The sequence below is a fragment of the Podarcis tiliguerta genome (genome assembly GCF_965153285.1).
Source record: "Podarcis tiliguerta genome assembly, chromosome: 12".
Classification (NCBI taxonomy): Eukaryota; Metazoa; Chordata; class Lepidosauria; order Squamata; family Lacertidae; genus Podarcis; species Podarcis tiliguerta.
The window spans coordinates 19471175-19480640 of record NC_139545.1 but is presented as its reverse complement, the minus strand read 5'-3'; the positions used below and the strand labels follow the sequence as shown (position 1 = coordinate 19480640).

General features: G+C 47.2%; 1 protein-coding gene across 1 annotated transcript in view; it reads right to left on the bottom strand.

The window, feature by feature from the left end:
* THRB (thyroid hormone receptor beta) overlaps positions 1-7845 on the bottom strand; it is a 174394-nt gene extending 166549 nt beyond the window's left edge. The window contains exon 1 of the mRNA XM_083405116.1: positions 7743-7845. The gene's annotated coding sequence lies outside the window, so the exon portion shown is untranslated. The remainder of the gene's footprint in view (positions 1-7742) is intronic.
* Positions 7846-9466: the final 1621 nt, after the last annotated feature.

Below are 9466 nucleotides of genomic sequence, written 5' to 3'. Positions count from 1 at the left end.
TACCACCCGAACTTAAAAAAAAAAAAATGCTGCTCCAAAACAAATTGCTTATTACTGTTAATTATGGCACCTACTTCCTCACACAGAAATAAGCACCAACAAAACTCTGCTCTGTGAAGCTTTTATAACATTTCTGTTTCAAAATCCTCTTTTCAAAATGCTAATTGATCCTCTAAATGAACTTTATTAATCATTGATGGAAAACTGGCAGCAACCTATTAGTGCCGGCTTTGGCAACCGCCTTAAAGTGTCCAATTAGGTCGAAGTGTCCAATCAAGAAATCTCTGGAAAGAAATTAGGGCAGAATCTTTAAGCCTAATTCGCTTTGGAGCAGGGTAGAAAAAGTAACGCAGACAAATTCACATGATGTGTGGGTGGGGCGGAGAATTGTAGAAAAACAGTGTCTGAGAGTTTAGGGTTTGGTGCTGCTGTTATGATACTGCACTTAATACAGTCAAACAATTTCCTACTTGCCTGCTCACCTGGAGTGAGATGCAATTGACCCTTGAAGAATAGTCAAGTGGCAAAGTCCAAATACATTCAGTTTCTTCCCCTTAAGAGCATCGTGCCTGTCTGTCATGCCTTCATTATCCTGTTAATGTTTCCAGTTTCCCCATATCAATGAAAGTACAGTAGTTAATTTTCTGCCAAATGAGCAGATGCAGTAACAATGCAATCCTATAACAGAAAGTACCACTAAGCTCCATCTTACTTACTCCCAGGCAAGTGTGTGTGTGTATAGGATTGCAGAGAAATTGAAAGCCTTAATATTTAAAAAATATACCTCCGCTATGTTTCATAACATAAACAATTATCCCACTTTAAAGCTCTATTTGTAGGTGTTGTGATGAGCTCTTTTTGGAGACATCAGCAATCATAACACAGTAGATCCTGCAAGCATTTTCTGCAAGTGATTCTGGCCTCAGTCCAATTTCAATAATAGTTGTTGTTTTAATTTGGAAACAACTGTTTCTAATGTATCATCAAGCTCTAAGCTCAAAAATCTGACAAGTCTGCTCCTTACTTTCACTTAGCCAGTTGCCCATATTTTATTTTCTACAATGTTTTTTGCTTAATATGCCCCTCCCCAGGGACGTGTGTGGCACTGTGAGTTAAACCACTAGGGCTTCTGATCAGAAGGTCGGTGGTTCGAATCCTCGCGACAGGGTGAGCTCCCGTTGCTCGGTCCCTGCTCCTGCCAACCTAGCAGTTCAAAAGCATGTCAAAGTGCAAGTAGATAAATAGGTACCGCTCTGGCGGGAAGGTAAACAGTGTTTCCATGTGCTGCTCTGGTTCGCCAGAAGCGGCCACATGACCTGGAAGCTGTACGCCGGCTCCCTCGGCCAAGAAAGCAAGATGAGTGCTGCAACCCCAGAGTCGGCCACGACTGGACCTAATGATCAGGGGTCCCTTTACCTTTTATGCCCCTCCCCAATTAAAAACACCCGTATGCCATTTAGCTTTTTCTTTTTTCGACTTCTTTAATACACAAGAGGTTTTTGAAACTATAGTTCAGTATCGGTCAGTTGTTTTGCTGGGGGGGGGGGACCAGCTGTAGAAAATTACTCATTGCCACTGAAATGTTGCTAAGATTTTTGCAGTAGTCGGCTGTTAATTTTGTGATTGCAGAATCAAATATTTAATATTTGTTTTACTTCTAGATTATCTGTAGTAGGCATGTACATATACATACCCTCCAACATTTCTCCGATGAAAATAGGGATGTCATTATTATTATTATTATTATTATTATTATTATTATTATTATTCCATTTATACCCTGCCCATCTGACTGGGAAGCAAAATCTATCCTGTGTTGACATATTTAAAATGTAATTAATTCAAACATACAAGTTAAAAAACATATATAAAAACATAGTAAAACGTTAAGCTTTTTTAAAAAACCATCCCTATAAAGGGCTGCCTTCACATGGCTTGGATCATTCTATACCCTTCTCCATTTCTCAGATGAAAATAGGGACGTCCTAAGGAAAAGCAGGACATTTCAGGATCAAATAAAAAACCAGGACGGCTTCTGTAAATCTGGGACTGTCCCCGGAAAATAGGGACACTTGGACAGTCTGCATATGCAGCCTTTGAGGCAACATATGACTTAAACTGCGGCATTCTGCATTCCACTGGGTTTATTCTATACCCTTGGCTTTTCAGCCTCAAGCAACCTGCTAAACCGAAGGCGTTATGAACAATCTGGCGGACTGCCACATCAGGTTGTCATGTCATGTAGGTTACGTGTTGTGTAGGCCTGCTCCAAAGACATAATTTACTATAATTTAACTTGCAATGGCAAAAGGGTCAACAGTGCTTTTGTTGCACACAGTTGACAATTTCATTAATTGTAAGAATTAAAGCATTCAGAACAGGAAAAATTTGTGCGGTGTGGGGCTGAGACACAAATGTCTTGATGTCCTTTCCAGATTTCCTGGCTCCGTGCTGTGGAAACCTTGGTTTGCCTGTACTTTTTTTAAAAAAAAAAAGCAAAAAAAGAACACCCCTCTTTTCGGCCATAGTGTCTCGTGTCAATACTACCCATAAATAATTATATAATATGAAACAATGTAAGTAGCAATTTATCCTTCAAACGCACAGGTGTTAGTAACAGTTGTGCAAAGGACCTCTATAACGTTACGCCATTGACAAAGATCTAGAACAATGTCACAATTATATTGCACAGTATAAAGTATTTTCCCATGTGAGAGCGTAAGTGGAGCTGTTGTTTACCAGCAAAGAGAACCAGACATCTATGAGAAACTCACAAGCAGAAGTCAAAAGGCAAGAGCTCACTTTCCTCGAGCTTCTCGGCAGTTTCTATACAGAGGTATAAAGGCTTCTCGAGGTAACATATAGTTATCATGATTTGTAGCCATTAATAGGATTAACTTCAAGGAATTTATGTCTATTTTCCTGCTTGCAGACTTCCTACAGGCATCTGGTTGGCCACTGAAAACAGGATGCCATTGGCAAGCAAAAAGCAGCAAAAAGGACATTCAAAGACCTTATTGATGCCCAGATGAGGGGTGGGTGGGGTGGGGTGGGGCAGTCTGAGGGCCACATTCCATTTGGGACAACCTTTCAAGGGCCACATGCAAGTGGTGGATGGCCCAAGGCAAAAATGGGTGACCCCACAAACACACATTCCACCTTTGTATACACTAGTGGCCAAAATTGTGGAAACTTTTTGGGAAAAGTGTATTTCTGAGGTTTGATGGCGCATAACACCACTTTTATATTTTTTTAGTAATACCATAAAATTATATATCAGTGCAAAGATAATTTAATGAAGACTGTAACGCAACAAAGTTTGTTCAATTATCTGTATTCTATCAAAAGTTATAGCCAAATAACCAGAAAAAGGAAGCACAACTTGCTTAGGTTGATATACAGTATTCCTTCATTTGAATGTAGCCAATGAGCAGGAGTGTTTAGAGAGCCAACCAGGTGTTAAAGGTAAAGGACCCCTGACCATTAGGTCCAGTCGTGGCCGACTCTGGGGTTGCGGCGCTCATCTCGCTTTATTGGCCAAGGGAGCCGGAGTACAGCTTCCGGGTCATGTGGCCAGCATGACTAAGCCGCTTCTGGCGAACCAGAGCAGCACACAGAAACGCTGTTTACCTTCCCGCCAGAGTGGTACCTATTTATCTACTTGCACTTTGATGTGCTTTCGAACTGCTAGGTTGGCAGGAGCAGGGACCAAACGGAGCTCACCCCGTCGCAGGGATTCAAACCGCCGACCTTCTGATCAGCAAGCCCTAGGCTCTGTGGTTTAGACCACAGCGCCACCCGCGGAAATACACTTTTTCCAAAAGGTTTCCACAATTTTGGCCACTAGTGTAGCTGACACTTGCACACTTCTTTCTGCTCTCCATCCAGGAAGGCAAAAAGGCACAGATCAGCAAGGCCAAAACAGTGACAGTGCAAACAGACCTGGTGAGAGTCAGAGCCAGGGAGAGGCGCCGAGCTGAGAAGAGTTCGAGCAAGAAAGAGAAGTTCGGAGAGCCTTTGTGCAACTGTCCTTTGCGCAACTGTTATCTTGGTTCCAAGATCTGAGGTTCCCCACTCCTGATCGAGGGAAACAGACACAACAGGAAGAGCCATGGTACCGGTCTCTTATAGAAAATTAAGCTGGTGTTCTCTCAGGCAGAGATTTCCCTCTGCCTCACCTCCCACAGTGAAAAGATAGAGCTCAGTAGGGAGAACATGAGGCTGTCTCGCCAAGAGTGGTGCATGCTCTGGTTATCCCCCCACTTAGACTACTGCAATGCGCTCTACGTGGGGCTACCTTTGAAGGTTACTCGGAAACTACAACTAATCCAGAATGTGGCAGCTAGACTGGTGTCTGGGAGTGGCTGCCAAGACCACATAACACCGGTCCTGAAAGACCTACATTGGCTCCCAGTATGTTTCCGAGCACAATTCAAAGTGTTGGTGCTGATCTTTAAAGCCCTAAAGGGATACCTGAAGGAGCGTCTCCACTCCCACCGTTTAGCCTGGACATGGAGGTTCAGCTCTGAGGGCCTTCTGGTGGTTCCCTCCCTGCAAGAAGTGAGGTTTCAGGGAACCAGGCAGAGGGCCTTCTCGGTAGTGGCACCCACACTGTGGAACGCCCTTCCATCAGATGTCAAGGAAAGAAACAACTATCTGACTTTTAAAAGACATCTGAAGGCAACCCTGTTTAGGGAAGTTTTTAATGTTTGATGTTTTATCGTGTTTTTAATATTCTGTTGAGAGCCACCAAGAGTGGCTGGAGAGATATAAATAATAAATTATTATTATTGTTGTTATTACTCTTAAATCTCAGGTTCCCCTCAGATTGGGCAAAACATTCCTAAATTGTCAACTCTACAATTGTACGATTCTATGAACACATTGGAACTATCACCCTGCATTACACATTGTTTTTTGCGCAAAGCAAAAAACTCAAGATGGTAACCTAGATTTCAACAGACAGCAGTTATATTAAAAAAGATTGTTGGAGTAAATAGATGGAAAAATTGAATGTCCTCGACAACCCTATACTACCATTAGCAAAATCCCAACCAACGTCAGTAGTTTATTTAGGAAATTCCTGTGGCGAGGATGGCACATGGAACTATCTGGAAGCAGCAGGAGGTAAATCATGTTTCATACTTGGCAAACGATACACAAACCCACCGAGGGAGAGGGAGCAGATCTTTGTGGCATCCTTTTAATCAGCAATCACATAGATCATTTCAACTCTGCTCCTCTCCTTTTGCCATTTTAAACTCTAGCAGACAACACAAAATATTGACTATGAAAGCAGAATCCTTGTTCCTGACTGTCAGACGAAAGACAGCTAAAAACCAGCGTTTCGTGGAACGAGGCCTGACATACTTCTGTCTGACTTCTCTGCTCATATTTGGATGAGGAAGACTGGAATGCCCTCAGGGAGGTCAGCTACCAAGTCACATCTGATTTAATTATCAGTGATAGGAACATGCAAATTTTGGTCCCAGCTTCCACTTGAGAGATTAGCGCCTCAATAAATTCTGAGGAGGCCTCGCCAACCAGCTGCGTTATCCCAACACTTCCTGAACCAAAGGAAGGCAACAATTTGTACCTTTACAACACAACTCCCTTTGTTTAGATTCTCCCCCACTTTCACTAGGCCCCAAAATTTAACACGATAGACCAGGTAGGACACCACACTGCCCAAATTCAGCTGTCTTGAAGCGCTGCAGCTAGGAATTGAGGACAAACTACCATATCTTAACTAGAAAACCACCGTTAGCAAATAGGTTAGTATGCACCTCTACTGGCTTGTCCACCCCCCCCCCCAAGCTTTTTCTGTCGGTTTCTAGTATCCCTGCCTCAATCTGAAAGACCTTGATAATCTGGCAGCCCTAATTTTAATCCAGGAAAAGGTGCTCCTTCAAAGTTCATGTGCAAAATCTTAACCTAAAACCATAGGAACCTGCCGTACATGAAGTCAGATCATTGGTCGGTCTAGTTCAGTGTTTTCTACACCAGGACTGAGGGTCTGCGGCCTTCCAGATGTTGCCAGACTTCAGCTTCCATCATACCTGGCCATTTGACATGCTGGCTGAGGTTGGTGGAAGTTGGGAGTCCCTATCCTTGGACTACTGACTGAAAGCAGCTGCCCAGGCTTTCAGACAAAGCATCTTTCTTAAGGCTACCCAGAGACATTGCTGGAATTGAACCTGGCGCATTCTGCATGTGTGCTGCCATTGAGTGACGGCTGAAAACACCAGGAGGAGGGAATCTCAGCCCCACCGCACCACATCAATTGCAGCTCTCTGGCTCCTGCTAGCTAGGGATGATGGGAGTTGTAGTCCTAACTAGGAATGATGGGAGTTGTAGTCCAACAACAACTGGGGACCCAGACTCTTCCTCCGCTCCCCCCTTCCAGTGTTTAAGCTTACTGAAATGTGTCCTTGAAGCGTGATAATGCCTCTTAACTTTTCTGCATGCTGGATGGAAAAGTGTGCATAGCAACTTTTGCCTTTTGCATGGCTGGCCTGGAGCCTACCTTATACAAGGTATGATTCACACCTGTTGCTCTGCCGGCCATAGCCGTAGCCAGGATTTTGGGGGGCAGGCAGAACCTCAGTTTGCAATGTATCTTTATTGAATTTTATTGATTGGGGGCAGATGCCCCCCTGCCCACCCCAGCTCCCTTGCCCATGCTGCCGGCTTTGGCATTTATTTATTTTTTGCCTCAAGTCCTGCCTACTATTGGGCAAGCCAAAATTAGCTCAGTCAGTAGAGCACGAGACTCTTAATCTCAAGGTTGTGGGTTCGAGCCCTGAGTTGGGCAAAAGATTCCTGCATCGCAGGCGGTTGGACTAGATGACCCTCGGATCCCTTCCAACTCTACCATTCTGTGATTCCATAATCCGGAAAGTTGCCCACGAGGGTATGCGACCACGAGGGCAGAAAGGGTTTCCCCCCACCCCCAACTCTGCCTTACACACAGCTGACTGAGGAACTTGAACCCCATTGATCTGAGTGGGATTTGCGCTGGGCCCCACTCACACATTCCGGAGAAAGCCTTGTTCCCTGCCCACAGGGCTGGGACAGTAAGAGCCAGCTTCCCCTTGTGGGATGGGCGCATCCCAGCCCCATTCCCACCCCGGGGTGGCGAGAGGAACAAGCCCCACGCCATGAGTGCAACGACGCTTTTTCCGTTTCCGAGGGAAACGCGCAGAGACACGGGATCATCACACTTCGCGAGCTGTCAGCTCTCCGAGGGCTGACTAATCCGCTTTAATCATCTTGAAAGGGGGCCAAGTAGTCGCTTTCTGCGGTTTTGTCCTGGCCGAGCCACTTCCTTTTCCAACCGCCCTTGTCGCCGCCGCCGCTGCAGAAACTAATCAGCTCTTAATGACCCACGTGCAGGAGATGAGAGGCGCTCCGTCCTCCTCCTCCTCCTCCTCCCCTCGAAAGGACCAGAAGCGCGGAGTCGGAAGGGGACCCCCGGGGTCATCTAGACCAACCCCGCGTAACGCGCGCCCATAATCTCTCTCTCCCTCCCCTGGAAACTCCCATTTCTGTCCTGCGGGCCTCCCCGTTTGCCGCGTTACGAAGTCCCTGCCTGCCTCCCGCTCCGTCCAGTCTCCGCCTCCGTCCGCGTCGCGCTGGCTTTTGCAAAGCAACCCCCTCCGGGCAGGGAAGGGAGAGACGGGGAGGAGGAGGGCCGGAGGGCGGCTGGCCGGGCCGGGGGCGCGAAGGGAGGAGGGCCTCACCTGCCAAGCGCGGGCTCGGAAGACCCAAAGCGAGACGCCGGCGAGGCTGCGGCGCTTCCCACGGCGAGAGGCGGCCTGTGTCCTCGAGTGACCCGGTCGGGGGCGGGAGGGAGAGCGAGAAGGAGGGAGGGAGGGAGGGAGGGAGGCAGCGAAAGGGAGAGCGCGCAGGCGAGGGAGTGACACAAATGGAGCAGGACGCCGGGTTCTCTGGGCAAAACAGAGGCGGCTCTTTCCTCGCTGGGCGCATTCTCTCTTCTCTCTCCCCCCCCCCCCGCTCCCACTCTGCTTTTTCTTGCCCCGACACGCGCCGGCTGTTTCACACGACCAGCGGAACTCGCAGCTAGATAGCCGGCGCGTGTCCGGGCAAGAGAAAGCAATCTAGCTGCGAGTTCCGCCGGTCGTGTGAAACAGCCGGCGCGTGTCGGGGCAATAGAAAACAGTTTCACACCAGCGGCGGAACTCGCAGGCTGACGTTCGGGGATGCAGGCGAGCTGAAGAAGGCGCCAGACGCAGCTGGATTGCCAGCCCCTCCTAGCCCCCAAAATATACCGGTATACACACACACACACACACACACACACACACACACATATAAATATATATAGTTTTTATTAAAGTTTTTATGTGTGTTGCAAAACACAGGGAAAGATAAGGTACATCGATTGCCCCCTCCCCTTATTAAAGTAGATGCCGGCACCGATCCTGCCCATGATTCCTCGAAAAGGGGCCACTTCAGGGGGGCGGGAGGGGGGGCAGCTGCCTGCCTAAATCAATACAAATCTGAGGTTCTGCCCCCCCCCTAACAAAAGCCTGCCCCCCACCCCTAAACAAAAATCCTGGCTATGACCATGGGCCATTTCCCCAGCTGTGTGTGTGCATAGGGTTGTATCTTAAACCTTTAAATTGCCCTGCAACCCAGGTTCTTAGCTGGTGGTGCCCTTAGAGCAGAGGCCTCATTGCCCTGGTCCATAGGAGCCAAGGTACCTTCAACCCCACCCCCAATAAAATATTTGAGGGGGTCAGCCCCCCTGCCCCCGTTGATGGACATTGCCATTCAAATGGTGTGCGTGTGCCACATCATGTGGCTCATCATACAAGGTGGGGCTTACCTCCCCCACCCCAATATTTCAATTCATGGCACCCTGGCATAGAGTTGTGCCTTAGAGCTTAAAAAGGCCCTGTTGCCCAGGTTCTTAGCTGGTGCTGACGTCAGGGCAGAGACCTGCAGAAGGGCGCCTAACCGCAGCATAGCTGGGTTACCAGGTTTCGAAAGGGAATAAGTCTTATCACAATGGCTGCGTTCTACATCTGATTACGGGGAGCGAGGGCCTGATTTAGATGAAGAGAGGCCCTAGGCTATTCCACTTGTGAGGCCCCTCCGCACCCCCCACCCTCACAACTAGAAGAAAATGGAAGAGTGTTATAAACAAAATTGAGTGAAGCCAAGGATGATGACGGGTATTTAAAATTCTGCAATTCACAATTTCTCCTCTAAAGGACATAAGATATTATTGTTAAATACCATGGTGATTTTTAAAAATGCATAAAATTAACACAGAAAAACTTTTGCAATAACTCAACTTTGTACATCTTTTGTGGCCTGGGCAGGCCTGGAACTAGTTCCCATGTCTTGTTCCTTTCTAAGGAATCAAGTTCAGTCTTCATGGCATTTAACCCTGGGCAGGCCGGGTCGTCCTCTTATATACCTGCTGGGAATGGCAAGG